This window comes from Channa argus, chromosome 1 (genome assembly GCF_033026475.1).
Source record: "Channa argus isolate prfri chromosome 1, Channa argus male v1.0, whole genome shotgun sequence".
NCBI lineage: Eukaryota > Metazoa > Chordata > Actinopteri > Anabantiformes > Channidae > Channa > Channa argus.
Window position 1 is genome coordinate 39147620 of NC_090197.1, and position 18161 is coordinate 39165780.

At 42.5% G+C, this 18161-nt stretch overlaps 1 protein-coding gene across 9 annotated transcripts in view; it reads right to left on the reverse strand.

The window, feature by feature from the left end:
* LOC137134310 (zinc finger MIZ domain-containing protein 1-like) overlaps positions 1–9576 on the reverse strand; it is a 91138-nt gene extending 81562 nt beyond the window's left edge. For 4 of the 9 annotated variants that reach the window (XM_067519021.1, XM_067519029.1, XM_067519038.1 and 1 more), the window contains exon 1: positions 9386–9568. The gene's annotated coding sequence lies outside the window, so the exon portion shown is untranslated. Of the gene's footprint in view, positions 1–9385 lie in introns of all 9 variants that reach the window. The other 5 variants (XM_067519003.1, XM_067518994.1, XR_010915423.1 and 2 more) reach the window with 4 other exon arrangements.
* Positions 9577–18161: the final 8585 nt, after the last annotated feature.

The following is an 18161-nucleotide window of genomic DNA, read 5'->3' on the forward strand; positions in this document are numbered from 1 at the left end:
CATGAAAAATACGGTGTAAGTGATTTGTAGTTAATGTGCTAAAACAGCAAAAAACACTGGTGTGGTACTTTGACAGTCCCTCTTTAACATTTCACATTTTTCCACGAACATCTGAGCTGATTATTTACCAGTTTCTGTCACTTGACATGATTTCAACTGTTCTGAGGAACAAGCTGCCACTGCAACACCAACAAATGTCAAAACAGTGCAGGATCAATATACAGCTATTCATCTCTCAAGAAGGTATGCAAAGCATCAAACTTGGCAGAGGCTGTGCATGTCAATCCACAGTTACACTTTCTCTAACATAACTGAACAGCCACAATTAACACCCTTTTGTTTGTTCTGTCATTTGTTTTGTCACCATTACTATTGCCCCTGGGACAAAGATCCAGTTTAACTGTCAAAATCCTCCTTTCAGATTAACTGCACATCATTGCAGCTGACAAACAGTCTGATGAAACCGACATTTCCCTTTGCTCTCTGCACCTGCGAGCCTAAGAAAGAGCTTTGTCAGGAAGATGTGGTACACTGCCAACCCAGTTTGACTTTTATACAGTCCAAACGACAGATGCTCCACATAGAGACAACAAACAGCTTAATACCCTGGTGTGTGTGGCTGCGAGCAATGTGAATTTTAATGAGAAAGACAGAGAAACAGACACAAGAAGGCCAATAACACAGAGATGAGCTCTCAGATGGTCTCCCACGGTGTCTGGACTGGCGGCTGCTACTCTTCGTGACCCCGATGCTTCGAGCCACAGATCAGATCAGGGGCACTGTGCGACAGATGTCTGCCCTAGCGCTGTGTTCCAGGCATGAGTGCTGCTGGCACACGCACCAAAGAAGAGAGGGAGGAAAAAACAGAACAAGGGAGAGAGCAGGGTGAGCACAGAGGGGAAGATTAATGAAATGAAAAAGTAAAAGGAGGGAAGTAAAAACGAGAGGAAAGGGAAAAAAGGCAAAGAGGACAGCAAAATGAGGAGAGCATGGCCTCCGAAATGTCGTCACACCACTCACACCACTTCATCAGCGGCAAGATCTACTCTCGTCACCTCTCCGTCAGACAACAACCAGTTTGGTCACTACAAGTTTAAACATACCAAGAGGTGTGACTCACTGCCTGACTGGCCGGGTGGGGAGGGGGCAGGAGACAATCAGTGAGCGTTTTTATAAAATGGAATTCTGTTGGTAAATGAAGCACAAAAGAAAAATGCACAAAAGCTTTGTGTGTGAATCTACAGCAGCAAACTAAAGTGTAGAGTGTTATGATGCCTTTTTAGAAGCCTTCACACAAAACTCAACATATGACCTCCACACAACGACTCTCCCGCTCTACTTCCGCTTTGAGGAACAACACAGAAAAAAAAGAAGATGAGAAGAGAGAATAGAGGAGCTATTTATATCCTCATAGCAGGATGGCCAGAAACAAAGTTGATTATCATCATCGTCAAGAAGGCACAAAGGAAACCTGCTGCCTCCCCCCTTCCGCCACAATCCAATAGAGAGGCTTTTAGCCTTCGTAATGATTTAGAAAGTGACAAGTCAAACAGATTTACTGTGACAGCCTGAAAGGGACCAGCACGAACACTATTATTGCTCACGTGACCAGATCCCTCTAACCGACCCCTCCTGCACGTTACAGGGGACAGCGAAGAATGAAGCTGGCTCAATGGGGGCAGGCAACAAGCCTATTCAATTCCCCCTTCGCTCAACACGAGCCCCCTTCAAAGAGGGTGAAAAAAGCTCAGCTTTGTGGAAGTTACTTACTTAAAGCGACAGTGTGCCAGATAATGATCTGGCCACGGAAAACTTGTGGTACAGAGAGAAATGGAGATACCTTTGTACAATTAGAACACCATTACCCAAGGTTTATCGAATTTAATGAGCCATGAATGCGAGGTGAAAATCAGCTAGCAAGAGCAGCAGACAACATTTCTACAGTAGCCTTCCAACAGCCATGAAACCCCATTAAAACCTCTTTAATCTGCAAAGGAGGGTCATTAAAAATTGAAACACTGGGCAACCACTGCATCATGCTTTTCATTAATATTAGCTTTTGAATAAAAACATGCCATTTCTGCCTGTTTTTTCCATCTATATTCAATGAAAGGTATCTTTTGTGCCCTGAGTATCAGGATCTACATTTATTTGACTTTCATTTCCTTAGCCCTGAAATATGGAGCAAATTTATGTTTGAGTAGCATGAGTCCCTCCTGTGCCAAGGTGCTTTGGTTAGTGCAGTCGTCCTTTTTTTTTTTTTAACTCCCCTTTTTCTGGAAGGTGAAAAACTCCTTGGCTGTTCAAGCTTTGAAAACAGAGCCACCCCTAAAACCATCAGAGCTGGTGGCAGAGGGATGTGTGTGGAGAATTCTCAAGGAGCAGAGACCCTCGGGCTACACAGATTCAGTTTCCCCCTTTATAGCTTCCAAAAACAAAGGAATTCCAGAGAAAATCAGGGCAGGACCTCACCCCAAGCCACCATGGCTGCTGCTACCCCCACTTCTTTCCCTCTCTCTCACTGTCTCTCTCTCTCTCTCTTACACATACACGCAGCAAAAGTGATTTCACACAACCATCAATGAGACACACCTCTCTGTTATACAATCATGTTGACTTGATATCCAGGAAGACATGGTTGCAGAGACATGACAAGGAGAAGAAGTCGGGGCAATGTGTGTAAACATGTGGGGGTTGGAAACATGCTGCTTGGCCCTAATTCATGTTTCCGAGGCATGTCGGTCTGTCTGCTGCTGTTGTTGACCATTGCTAACTAGCCCAGACTCAGACTGTAGCCACACATATTAGTGGGACATTGAGCCACAGCCTTAAGGTGTTGTCGGTCGGGCTGTGGTATGGCAAACCACCTCCCCCTCTCCCCCTCCCCCCACTCCCCAGAATATGAGTCAGACATGAAACGTGTGATGTCCTCACGTGTATCTATCTAACAATGTCACCACATGCTATTCATTCCACCCCGATCCCATTGGGCAGCCAAGTAAAGGTTACAGGAGGAGTATAAAAACAATATGGCTGAGATGTGTAATAAATGTATTTGATGCTGCTAATGGATGGAATCTGGAGTAAAGGGGGAGCAGTTGAGATCGGCAGAGACACAGAGAAGCTTTTAGCAAGTTTTTTTTCTTCTTTCTTCTGGATATTTGACTTCAAGATTCGCTAAAGAAATGTGAATAAATACAAAAAAAAGAAAAATCTGCCTTAATCCGCATCCTCATCTGGTGTTTCGTAATCAAATTTGTTTATGTATTCTATAAAGGATGCTAAATAAACAAGACAAGATTTCCATGAAAACATATTTTTAATCAAAGTAAAGCATTTGCTTTAAATGTACATGATGAACAGTATTTTTGTAGGTAAAGACATTTTTTGCTATTAATTTCTCTAGCAGACAAATTTCTGATTAGTAATCCAGCACCCTTTAAAATCATAAAGCATAGAGGCCCTTGGTGTTTTGTCAATATTGTTTGCCAGATAATTAAAGAGCCCTGGGAGACAATGATAAACACTGTTTGGAGGCTGATCCCTGGCAAGAGCCAAGCGGTGTATCATTGCTGTCTCCGGAATACACACGATTAGCCCGGTCTCATTACTGATATGATAAACGATGGCTTCTACAGTGGCTTTGGTTTGCTGCGAGGACGTACTTTAACAAGGGGAGCTAAGAAAAAAGTGTTGAAAGACACTGCCCCTGTAACAGACCTGTAATAAACAAGAGATATGGGTTATCTGCAGTGAGATCACCAATAAAGTTTGTAATGTTTGAAAAGTCAGGTCTGCAGCCTGTTGTAGAACTTTCAACCATATATTATAAATTACTGCAATCACTGTCTAATAAAATGGACTTTCACATATCAATTATTTGCTTCTTTATTTGTCCATCCATCCCGTACTCTTTATGAAGTTAATGATGTAGCTTGGCCCTGGCCCACCAACTCGTCTCTTTTTACAGTTGGTGTATCCAGACAGACGCTTAAAATATGCCCCTTTATCTGAGCTGCCCAGGCGGGAAAATGAAAGGGATGTCAGTCCTTAGAACCCTGGGAAAGCGCCTGGCTCAACCGCCAGTGTCAAAACCAAGGGGAGGGCACCAAGCGGGCAGACACACTACACACAATAGATTTTATAAAATCATTGAGCAAAGTCAAAAAGCTGTGAGAAAATTGTCTTAGTAGGGCAGTTGAGCTCAAGATTTATAATTTTTTATAATTTTAACAACTAAAACTGGTTTCTTTGCCAGGAAAAAACGAAATCAATATAGTGTACAGCCTCCCTCATGCTTAAAAATAAATCCTTATTCACAAAAATTCCACAAAAATATTTTTTATATTTATGCATTTAACACACTCGAAATTTTTAACTTTACCATTTTTCAGATTTTTGCATGCACATGTATGAACTAATGGTATCTGAGACTAAAAACTGCATAACTACCATGGCAGACGAAGGATAAATGCTGTCTGTTTGATTTAGTAAATCACAGTTAATTTACTTTGTCAGAAAACAAGGAAGTATGTTTCCCTGGAGGCCATGTTGGAGACAATTCGACCGCCTTCAGAGAAGCTCTGCCATCACTTTCCATCTCCCACGCAAGCTCCACCAGAAAAATCTGCATCACCGTGCACTCAGAGACAGTGCTGACTAGACAGACTGCTTATAGCACAAATGATATTATAAACACAGCATGTGGCATATTATGTTTAGAAAAAGATTCATTATAGGCTATAAGTTAGAACAATAAGCAACACGCTGTGCAGAGTAAGTAAGTGTATTTAAAATTAATTCACATAATCTGGAAAGCTCTTCAAGATGTTTGAAAACACAACAGGTTTTAACTTAGTGACTCAACCAAGCAGACACACACACACTCTTAGCGGGACTGTTTAGCCCAATACCTGGCATGGACTCAAGCTTCGGGCAAGCTGCATGAGAGCGACTGCAAGCACAGTCCTTAGTGCCTGTCTGGCAAATGAACCCATGTGGGACACTTTGCGAGGTGTGAAGACCTCTTGGAGGAGGCTGCAGTCTGCGCTGGCTTGCAGGCATGCTCCGGTATCAGGAGAGGCAAGGCAAACACGGCAGATCAGTGCTGAAACCATAAACTCACTGACCCAGCATGAAGAGGGAGAGGGGACTAATTAGTGACTGTACTTACAAATCAAAGGAGAGGGAGAGAAACGATGAGAAGAGAATTGGGGGGGGGGGGGGGGGGGCATACAGTTGGAGCTTGAGGAGAATGAGTTTGTTTAGCCTAAACAGGATTTACAAGCCAAACAAACACACACCAACGCCACTCACTCAGACACATACTATCTCTTTTCCTCTCTATCGTTACCCCTTTCTCTCAGCTCACCAACACACACACTCACGGCTGACACAGGCTCTGTAAGGATTTCATCAGCGATGGAAAAAAAAAAAACATGAGGGTAATTGCTTGCGATGGTGAGAAGTCTTGAGTGCAGGCAGCAGCGGTGGGCAAATGTATGTATGGACGGATGAATGGATGGATGGATGAATGGATGGATGGAAGGAACATTTTGTTCCTCCTGTGCGGGCTCCAACTCTCATTCTGTTCCCGGTGTGTCATTTATGATTCAAGGGCCCCAGCCTCTCGACGGATGGGAACAGGACATGGCCATTGTGACATCCCCCGCACTCCTTTCTCAAAGAACATCAAATCAAACATGCATGAGACAGTGACAGGGGTGGGCCAGCAACTTCTCTCTTCACTCTCCCTTTCTGCACTGTTTCACTCTTGTCTCCAAAAAAAGCACTTAAAGGACTGGGTCTCCCGGATGTTGGGAGAGCTCAAGGTTGAAGAAACAGGAGATAAGTTGATCTTTTGCCTACATTATATTTAAACAAATCTGTGTTAACAGCCCGGCAAAAGATAGACAATGCAAACCCATTGCACATTCATTTCAAGGCAAAATTACATGAACCCCATTGAATTCTTACAAATTGACTAAAGACTTATAAGAATTGTAAGGTACCATTTCAAAAATATTTATTTACTCTAGAAAGGGTTTTGTTGCACCGCCCTCTGTCACACACGCCATAATCTCCTACAACTGGTCAGCAAACAACACCATTTGTTGCTGCGTGAGGTTAAAGGCCTCGCTCAAAGAGTCAATATTATTCACAATGACTCCTGACTTTCTCAGCCGCCTCAGGATCCTATCCAGCCATGTTTCAGCCACAAGCCAGACCACAGTGCAAGGTTTGCAGCACAGCATGAAGGACAGTGGTGACAGGCATGTGGCATTGAGGTTTTCTTACCCCTGTGCCTCGTGTTGGTCCACTGATGTCATCGCCATCAGTCAGCAGGATGAGTTACATCTGCTGGGTGCTTTATTTTCTCTGTATTAGTTACACTGCAATTACCAGGTTCTAACTTGAAGAGAGCTTAACTGTAGACTTACGGGTAGAATTACAACTATGTTTAGGAAGTAGTTAAGTGTCAGACATGAGGGCACAACCTCCGTTCAAACTGAACATTAGTTCCTTCCGAGCTCATACTCCTAAAATTCGTCTTTAAAATAAGTTTTTCCTTATTAAAATTGAAAGTACTGCCAATTTGAACCACAAGTCAAAAAGAGAAAAACTGACTTCTGCTAAGCATGCAAGTGGGCGGGTTTGGGCTGATGGCGAGACACCAGACTACAAGATTCCACGTTAAGCAAACGGGCAGAGGGTACTTCAGCATGCTCCTCAAACCAACATGTACAGTTAGAATAAAATGTCAGACTGTCAAAGCATCGATTAGCATTAGCCAGGTTTTATGCACTTAGCTGACAGCAGCTGTGCCGACACAAAGTAAACAGCAGCAACTAGGTAAACTGCTGAGTAACACAAAGCAAATTAGTCAGACACGAGTAATTAGTTGTTGTTACAGTGCTTATTCACTACTTTAGAGAGATTCAAGTAGATGGAGAAAGGTGCACTCAACACCTCAGTGATTTCTGTGAATAATCAGAATAACTGCAGGTGTTTGTAACTGAATTTAGGACAAAGCCTATAACTGCTTGATTTCTTAAAAATGATAAATTGATGCTGTTAAAAGTGATGTAAGTAATGAAAAGTTTTAAATTGATATAGATGAACCATACTTTTGAATAGCTGCTTTAGAAAAATAATCTCTCCACACTGCTGCCAATGACTGGTTTTGGGAACCACTATAACAAATATGTGCCTAGCTGAAAGTCGTTAGCAATGCTAACGTGTGTGTGGTCGTCCTGGTTCTATTGGGATTTCACAATTTTCCTGTTAAATTTCCAGCATCGCCTCCTTCACATTGTGGCATATGAGAGGGACAGACAATTGAATCTGCACCCAGCTCCATATTAGACAGCCTTTAAAAACCTCCAAATTTGATATCAAAGTCTGTCTACTGGAGCCTTTAGCCGTCTTAGTGTATCAGACACTACTGTCTTGTCTCACAGCCTGGCTGGCTGGTTGCTGAGAGGCCCCATGAGGGACAACAGAAGGAAAGAAAGCGCACGCACACACACACACAAAAACACTTCTAAGTTTCAAACAGTTGCAGATGGCTTTAATTCCTTGCCCTCTTTCTTTCACAATTTATCAGGTAACCTACTCTGAACAAGTGTGCTTTCTTTTCACGCTTTACTGAGATGACTTAACGCTTGCTGCTACGGTTCCTCAGAGTTAGGAAAAAAGCAAAAAAAAAAACTTCAGCAGCACTAATTAATGTGGTGCAGCTGACAAGTGTTGCTGCTGAAACAATTTCATTACATCACCAATTTTAATTTACCAAGAAAGTAGACACTGGAGGGTGCACCCATTCTGAGTCTATTTACGTATTCTCTTAGACTGACATACATGGGGTGGACACAATAACCCAAACACCTGCAATCCAATGCAATACTGCTGCAATAAATACAAACTGTGTTAAGCATGTAATGTTTTCATTTTAGTTGACACTGTATCAGATTTGTAAGGAAATTAAGATGTTTGAGGGATGGCTGATTGGCTATTTGGGATGACAACAGATCCACTTGGTATCCCTGTGATGGTAGCACTGTCAGAAAGATATTGTTAGCTATAGATTAGATACTGTTGAACTTTTTTGGCAAACCAATAACCAAGGATTGGTGCTCTGCTGTTATTCATGCTCCCTTCAACATTGGCACCTTACTGAAGCAGAGGAAAGGCTCTTTTTCACCCCTTTCCAAACTTTAGCAGTCCTGTAGCTCAGTGCACTGTAATGAAAGAGCAGAAGTCTCCTCCTCCTCCTCCTCCTCCTCCTCCTCCTCTTGGGTGCCCTGTCTCTGCTGCGCTCTGCCCCGGCTGGCCTCACATCCAGACGGGAGGAATTTAATGGGGAGGGTCCGCCAGACTTAAGGCAGAAGGCTGCGCTGAGTCAAGCAGCTCACCCACTCTGCTGCCGAAGTCTTTTGAAAAGGTGGTACTGCTGGTTTCATGTCAAGGCAACCAGATGTACAAACTAATTTGCACTGAAGTGTGTGTGTGTGTGTGTGTGTGTGCAGTGTAGCTTCCAGTGTGGTTAAATTATTGGACAGACACTGACAATGACACCTGGCAATACTGTATTAATAGTGAATTACATTTATTGTAAAAATAAACTACTTTCCACCTTCCTAAGGGCCCTTGAGGGTCTTAATGCCCTTACATTGGGAGCAACTGATCTTCCCATGATCCCTGTGAGGATCCAGTCAACACAATCAGTGTCAACAGCACATACTGTATCAAGATGGCAAACGTCAGTGAAGCAGCATTGCATGTTGTAGTTTAAAAGAACATAGCAGAGTAATATATGGACATATGTGCCTGCTAATTGCATTACAACAGGTAGCCGATAATGACCTTGCAGGCAGTCAACAAGCCCAGACACACTGCTGGCTGTTAGCTAAGTGACATACATTCTCGGTTTAGCATCAACCGAGCCACCAGCTGATCGACCCAGTCAACACACACACACACACACACAGATCAGTGAGTTACCAGCGCATTCCTATCTTGTGTCTTCACAAAATGCATGGAGCGATCTCGAAATAATCCTGCAGACACACGCTGACTTTGGCTATTTCGCCCCAGCGCAACTCGTCTACACAAGGCAACAACATAAAGCACAAGCATGGACCTTACGACGCGTAAACGCGCTCACGCAACCAGAATCTGCCCCCTGACACGAGTTCATCACCGGCTGGTAAAGGTTCCGAGGAGGTCACCCTATTGTTAGCAGGTAGTATCTGTCCAGCGGGAGGCAAACCCCATCTTAAGCAACCCGCACTCACTCACTCACTCTCTCTCACACACACACACACACAGTCACTCCAACCTCGCTTTGCAACAAAAAAAAAAAACAAGCAGGCGCGAAACTTACTTGGAGCTCGGACCAGAGCAGCAAATCCGCGTATTGTTCCTCCACAGCTCGTGTTTACGCCGGTCCTCTGTCTTGCTCCCTTTACTTCGCAAAGACGACGTGAGAGCACCGGAGTCTGTGCGAGTGAGTGACTGAATCAACTACCGTAGAGCACGGCAAGTTGAAGTGTCAGATTACACTGGCTATTCAGTTACCAGAGGGAGCCGTGCTCGGCGATCGGCGTGAAAACACGACCTAGATCTCAGCGGAGGGACACCGAGGGGAAAGGTGCACCAACCGTCTCTCTCCGGAGCGGACTGCAGCTCACAGCTCCAGCTATTGTCTGTGTCAGTGTCATTACAGCGTCCTGCTTCACTAAAGCACTTATTAGTTAAAGCAACAATAGCTTATAAGCTGTAAATAAACAAACAAATACCATTATACCAGACTACAATATTATCAAAACGCAATAATAATAATAATAATAAGAAGAAGAATTTTGATGTTTTTGATGACAATAGTTGTTATTTAGCAATACTAGAAATCAAAACCGAATATTATAAAATAGTGGAAAAATGCCAATCCCAATAGATAACTCAGACTTAACTCTAGATATGACCAAACTAATAACCTTTAAGACAAATACAGTTTCACCATTGATAAGAGCTTTAGAATCAAACCATGTTTGTCATTTTTGTAACAACATCCCCGCTTTTAAAGTAGGCTAAATAATTCAATAACTTTTAGCATATTATTAAATTATGTACATTGCTATCAATTTATAATAGATTTACAGTCGATATAACATGGTTTTTAGTTGTGCAATCATCAAAAAGTAACAATAATACAAATAATAATATATATATTTTCTTAATTATTCTAAAAACACTATGATTATTTTTTTATTTCACAGCTGCAACTGTAAAAAGTACCTAGTAATTATTTTAATATTGGTCACAATAAGTAGTAATTACGCTTTAAAACCATTTAAACGTGTGTGTGTGTGTGTGTGTGTGTGTGTGTGTGTGTGTGTGTGTGTGTGTGTGTGTGTGTGTGTGTGTGTGTGTGTGTGTGTGTGTGTGTGTGAACCTTGGCCTGCGCTTCCCGCTCCACAGGCTCAGGCGGGACTCCGTGTTTTGCGGATGACCGGTCTCCGGTGGAAGCCTCAGAATAACAAAGACGTGTTTGAGAGCAGCGGCAGGCTGGGCTGAGCGGTGACGTCAAGGAACAATGTCTCTCCTCCCGATACGCACACACACGCACGGCACGCACGCACGTCAGCGCACACAGGCTCTTCGCTCTCTTCCCAGTCAAGCAAGGCTGAACTGCCCAGAGGGAGGGCCGCTCAGCTCGCAGTGCATCAGATAGAATCACTCACTCCCCATGCTGTGCCTGCACACATAATTTCTTCAGTGTTTGTTTTTGTTGTTTTTTTATTGCAGAAAAAATAGTTATGGGGTGGCAGATCTGTCACTGCAAATAAACCATCATAAACAAAACAGCAAAAGTAGGACTGTCTGTGAACTTTACAAACACCCTGTTTCTGCTGGCTGATAAATTTAGATACAAGATTATCAATACAAATGACAAAATTCAGTCTGCAGCTGAAATCTAAGTTACTATTTCCCTTCACACGACCAGTCCAAGGGTCAGATTCCTGTCAGCAGCTCAGTCAGGCCCAGGCCTTTCTTTTCTTTTTAAGGGGAAGGAAGGAGCTGCCATCCTCACAGTTTCCTGCCTGCAGGGTTCCTGACACTGATGCACTGAGGGGCTGAACAGGGTATCAGCAGCAATGGAGGGTGTGTGTGTCTGTGTGTGTGTGCGGGGTGGGTGGGGGTTCTCTATCACTGTCTCAAGGACACCCCGGCCCTCCGGACAAAACAGCCATCCGCAGAGATGGTGACATCACTGGCTCTGGCAGTCACTCATTTTTATGTCGGGGTCTTGTTTCTTAGATGGAGATTGGGTGAGCAGTCAGTGTCACAGTGCTGTAGCTGCAAACACATGATCAGATTTTTTTCTCTGGAAATGGCTTGTCAAGATGACCCATGCCTTTGTTCTGACACTGGTGCTGTTATTGATGTTTTCCATCTGTCATGTTGCAACAGTGATGTTGACATTGTGATTCACATAAGACAAATCTTATGCAGTTTGTTTCCCCTAAAAATCCTCAGAGGTTCGGGTTGTCAGACCATTTGAGCCTATTTCATTTTAATAGGAGACAAGTATACATGTAGCATTTGAATGCTACTGCTCCCCTAGAGCTTAGGGTCAACTGTCAACTCTTTTGTTGGCCTTTACCATTTAGCTTTCAGTTTGATCATAATATTTTCTGTTCTGGATCATCTATCAAGTTTTTAATGGAAACTTAAGGCGACAAGGCCTGTTATTGGTGTTAGTGTCCCTGCAGCGAGTTGGGTCACTCTTCAGTTCAAAGAATGGCTTGTTGTCAGAAGTCCTCGCATTCATAGCAAGGCGTGGGCCTCAGCTTTTCTCAACTAATATGGCCAGATGGCTGCCAGCAAGATGGATGGGTTATGTGGGGTGACTTTAGCTTGTCTTGGCCCTGTGTATAATTTCATACTTAGTTTTTTGAAAGGCTGAGTATATGCATCAATGAAGAATAAAGATAACGCTCAGTTAAGCATGCTCCAACAAGGATAATAGATGTTGCATTGTGTTGGAGTGTATCAAATTATCACATGAAAGCTGTTTATATCTAAAAATCAATGTAAGACCTGGCTTCAGACTTGCATTCAAACACAAAATGATGTGCATTTATTTTGGCCACCTTTCTCCTATACTGTCAAGGCTTCTCTCTCTCTCTCTCTCAGTGTGTGGAGGCAAAAGAGAGAGTGATGGCTGCTGCTGGGGCTTCGTGTAGCTACATGATGGAGGGAGACTTTCAGTTGTGCTGATCAGCTCTCCTGTTCACTCAGAGGTGTGATGGTTTTTACTGTGCCAACCTGCTGTCGCCACCATCAGGCTCCTGCTGCTGAAAACACCACACTGAGACGAGCAGGTTCTATCATCAACCCATTTGCGGCAACTACAGAATGACTGAGTGTATGACTGATAGGTCTGCCAGAAGCTAAAAAAATGTATTTTTTTGCTGTGAATAGGTTTTTCGAGCCCAGCCAATGGTCCTGTTCCTGACCTGAAATCACAGATAATTATTACGGTAACCACTGTTATATGTGAATTGGAGTTTCGTCTTGAATACATCTATTATTCTTTTATTATAATAATAATAATAATAATAATAATAATAATAATAATAATAATAATAATAATAATAATAATAATAATAATAATAATAACAACAATTTATTAACTTTTTCTTTTGATTCTCTAATTGCATATTGACAGCAATGTATAGATGCAGCTGTTTTGTTTGTGTGTAAAACTGATATAACTGTCTGACTGAGTGACTGATGGAAGAGGAGGGGGAGGGAGGGTTAATTTTCAGGGCAAGTAGAGATGATGGAGGGCAGTAAATGGATCATCTCGTGCAGAGAAAAGGCAGAAGAGCACTATTTTATAACAAGACAAGAGAGGAGTCTGGTTGAGTACACCATTGATTGTCTCTGGCTGTGAGAAGAACAAGGAGCTGAGAGAAAGGGAGAGGGACAGAAAACAGATGATACGACTCCTGGCTTCTGGAAGCTTGGACAGCCTTTTATAAATGCTCTCTCTTTCTCTCTCCCTCTCCTTCTGTGTCTCTTGCTCTTTCTCAATCGTTCTCTCCATTTCTCTTCTATTTTTTTCGCAGTGTATGTCGACTGAGCAGTGGCAGATAAGGCAGACAGCCAGGGCCCCATGCTGACTGGCCCGACTGGCTGTGGGGAGCACAGAGGCAATAAGTGACTGCTCACAATAGAACGCCAGCATCCAGATAGCTAACAGCTCCCCGAGGCCAAAGGAGGTAGAGAAGAGGGGGGTGATACAAGGAGGGAAAAGGAAGGCGAGAAAAGGCAGAGTAAGGTGGATGCGAAGATTGCGACCTTTATCAAATGGTCATAGGTTGCATCCATGCAATTGTTAGTAGAAATGAAGGACATATTCTTTTATGGTTATTTATGCTCACTAAGAGATGTGCAACTTGGGGCCAACATTCAGTTCAGGAACTCCTGGCTGCAGCTGAATAACGACTTCCCAGTTATAAAATATGAAGTGAAGAGTGGTGGTGTGATGCTTTGGCCGATGGCTGCTGTAGAGCTATTTTTAGCTGACTTCTTCTTCCCTTTATTGTTGAATTGTTGTTTGCACAATTGCGTGCATGTTTATATGTGAGCCCTTTTTTTAACATTAGCATGCAATGCCGTATCTGACCTTGGGAAGAACATGCACCAAAGGGATATGGAGAGAGCTGAGTAAATATGTGACCACTTCAACCTCTCTGTCATCCTTGACTGCACAGCTAGATACCTCACTAGTCACAGCTAGTTGCAGAGCAGCTCTCATGAGGATTCATAATTAATTAATTCAGTTTTTTCAATTCCATAAGTCACCTGCCCCACTATATGTCTGCTGCAAGGCCAGACGGGAAAATAAGTTGGAGTTTTCTATTATTTTAAAATTAATAAAGTTAAACAAGTGAAAATCCCATTGGAGACATCACCCATAGCTTGCCATTTAAAACCACTTTTAGTAGCAATCTTTGCATTGTAGCAAGAATCCTGACTGGAGTTAAAAAGGAAAACAGGCTGGCAGACAAGCCACCTAAGCTAGTGCCTATTTCTCAGGATGACATTAATATAATAGCACTGGTGCCCAAAACAACTTTGTATTGATTCGCATAACCTTTTAAGCCAATCGATTGCTGCACTCTAACTCAGAATGCTTTGGCATGGGCATGTTTTCAAGCAAGGATTTGTTGCAGTGTTGCATGTTAAATATTGTGCCTTGTGGTATCTTTTCTGCTGATGTGTGAGTAACTCATCTTCATTACACTTTTTTTCATTTTCTCATTCATATGAAGATGTAGTCAATACATAAAAGCAAGTCATTAATATCCTCAGTGATCGATGACTTTTTCTTACAAGTATGTCTTGCATCTCTTGCTATTGGTTTTTCAAAGATATAAATACTTTGTTATGGCATCTGTTGTAATGTGCTTTCAGGCTTGCCATGCTGACTCATGCTCCCCTGGTTTTCAGTGGTCCTGTTGCTTCCCAACATGCTGGTCAGGGTGACTCATCTTTACACACAGATTGTTCAGATCCATTTAATGTTTGCTGACCCTACAGGGAGTTCATAAAAAAAGCTGAATAACCAAAGACACTGGGGTTGTTTGTAAGTTGTTTGCAAGTTCACTGAAATTTCCACCTGAGTATGGCTGCAGGTGTCAGAGTCACTGGACTGGATTTTTGCACTAAAAACATTTACAGTGTACACGGAAACAATACTTGCTCTGAACATGTCATAGCACTAGCCACTTTTTTTTGTTCCTGTGCAACAGTGCTCAATAAACAGATGCTGGCTGAAAACCATTTCTGTGAATTTTCCATGAAGGTGTTGCTTTACAAAGCAACACCTTCATAATGGGTAATGCAGAAGTAATCATAAATCATGAGAAAACTGCATGTAGATGAATATTAGAGAATATGTGATATTAACATAACATGTTGGACTTTAATGTAGATATTGTAAAACTGGCAGGGGGTAAAGAACAATAGGATGCATCACACTAGTATTTTAAAGGTCAAATCAAAAACAGAAACACAACCTATAGTCTGCCTCAAGGCTTTTGCAACTCAAAATCTGTGCTAATGTATACATTTACTATGAGTAATCATGGTATACAACCTGCCACTCCCCAATTTTACAAAGCACTCTGTGACTGAGCTCACAACTTCTTGTGTGTCTCTGGAGGGAAAGTGTTTTGTGCCTCAGAGTTCAGGATGGAGCTCGAAACCGCAGAGCAGCAGGAGCAGGTATTGAATCTCCTCCAGAAATAATAAATAACGCCCTTGTCTGCAAGTGACCGGTGCTCACTCCCAGACTTTCAAGGCGGCTCGAGTTACTGTGGCCCCTGACAGGAGGAGACAGGTTGTGTCTGAGAGAAATACCTTCCCACAGATGACATCATTGAGTGAGGCAGAGAGAGAGAGCCAGCAATGGCTCCACTACAAAGGTAGACTATTCAATTAAAAGCCAAGATCACGTCATGATCTTTTGCTCGTAATGCATGATGTTATCTGTGAGAACATTCTCTCTTCTCTCAGAAGGCTTGGTGCGTCTCTGACTGATCAGGACCCCGATTAGATTGTTGTGTGTCCATGAAGAAAAAGCTTCAATTTTTCAGGTATTAGTATTTGAGAGGCTTTAAAACATGACCTTAATTCCTCAGAGTGGCAATGCTCAGACAGTACGATTCTTCATTGAATATATCCCCACATACACACCTACACACAGTCTTTCAAGAGAAAAAATAGTGTGATTCAACAAGGCAGTCTTAGAGATGAGTCTATTGTGTGGGTTGAAATTAGCTCCCACCACCCTGCTTCCAATGAGGGTGGTCTCCCCTGGGCGCTGTGGATGACATTAAAGGGATTTGCCTGTGAAGATCTGACTCTGTTACTGCAGATAATGCTCTGGTAGACGGCCCCAAAGATCAGAGAGAAAACTGTGTTGCTCACAACTTGTAATCATGTGTATCTAAATTACCTAATATGACGACATCTATTCATCTAATACATTGTGGCTGATTATAGAGCAGCGCAGAGTTGGGAGAGCTCAATGTGTCAATGCTTATTTTTAAATCTGCATGTTGGACATACAGTGAAATGTCCAGTACTGATGGTTGGATAAAAAAAGTCAAAATGTATATGCCACAGAAAACATTGTCATACCACAGAAGACAGCACCACCTGCTGGTTGTGTCTTGTTAGTGATGTAGGGTAACAACTTTGGGGGGGAGATAGGGGGGTTATACAGGCTGTGTGCATGCAAAAATCACTGAACAGGATTAGTGAAGGAATGAGACCAGGGCCATCCAGATGCTTCTCAACACTGTCTCATTCACACTTGCTTTAAGAGCACTGTGAGTGAATGAGTAACATAGTAACATTCATTGAAACCCTTGACTGACACCCCTCATGATGTGACATAATAAGGTGTGTGAGCTGTGCAAATATCTCAGTAAGAATGGAGTCTGGACTCTGTAAACGTCCAAACTGCGACCCACCCACATGTCGCCTGTACACAAACACAAAACGATTCCTTCCTGTGTAAAAAAGGAACCGCCCAAATGTCCTTTGGTGAGCCGTATCACTATGCCAGTATCTACTGTACAGAGCTTTTATGTAGCCCCCGAACCTAAACTCACCTCACCACACTGTGGCCTTTTCCTTATATCCTGATGAGGTTTGGAATGTGTTGCCAGGCAACGGTCTCCATAAACACAAAACCTGGCAACTCTGACAGGAAATCTCTGCAGCTTTGTGGAAAACTAGATGCCATTACTGTGTGCACACCCGTTTATCCATATAACTACAGTAGATAGCTGTGCCTAAGTCAGTCTGTGTCAATCAACACTCTTTTGTTTAAGCTGTAAAACAGATCCTGTCACATGATTGTGTATTATTTTCTTCATCTGCAATGATTTTATTATACAATCCACAACCTTATATCTTCTAATCTGTTGGGAATTTGTGTGTTGATTCATGAACTCCCAACGTCAGTTCTTTGTACTACCCATTACTGTAAGCGGCCTTTCACCAATTAACTCCCTTCATTTGCAGTACAGAGATGGCCAAGAAAGTGCCATTACTGGACCTCCATGTTGCTTACTCTGTCCCATCAATTTCCTGTTATTGTTGGCAGTTGAGCTGAAGGCCCAGTATTGATCCCTCACCCTGGGAGAAGATAAGGTGGGGAATCGAGATGGATTCCATATCTATTATCTAATGGAATTCCTCCTCCCAGAAAGGGCTATGGATTTTCTGCCACTGAAGCTGTGAAAATGTGTGTCTATGCAGGCCTCTGCTATGTCTGTGTGTGAGTGTCCTCTCTCCCAGCGCAGAATGACGCAGATGGATTAATGCAGCAAGCAGAATATGTTTGAAAGTGGCACTGAGACTTTACGGACCTTTGAAGCATTCAGGGAAATGCACTTTCTATGAATGTGTATTGACCTGCTGATCTTCAAATGGCCCTCTCACAGAAGGGCACGTACATAGTGTCTTATATGTGGCCCTTTGCATCAAATACTGGGCTAAATAAATCTGTATAGCTGTAGAAAGAATGCGTGTAAGTGACATGTCCGTATACACTTCATCCTCCTGTTATATTTGATGGGTTAAATAGTCACTTTTATCAGCCCTTGGTCATGCAAAGTGACAAATCTGCTCTATAACACATTTAAACTGTTCAGTAGCATCTTTTGTTTCTTTATTTTATTGCCTGATCTTCCATGCTACCTTATCAGGGTATCAGATAGGCTGCGCAGATCATCTCCTTCCTTAATCACAAAGTGGCATAGGCTGACCTTACACAGATGACAGCTCTGATTTTCATTTTCTAATATCCCACAGACATTTAGAACAATTTCATTGTCTCTCACAACAGCAAATAGCTAAGGCTGGACCATAATATTTCTTCATCCTATTATGATTTGATTAACTTCCAAAAAATTTCAAGAATTTCATTTTCGAATTTCTATGTGGAAAATAATGAAGGATCAACAAGCCAGCGTTTGATAGCTGTTTTTCTAGCAGCTCTGTTGCCACAGAATCCACATAATAATATTATGCTGAGGCTTAAATTAATGTGCTGCACAGCCCAATGCAGGTGG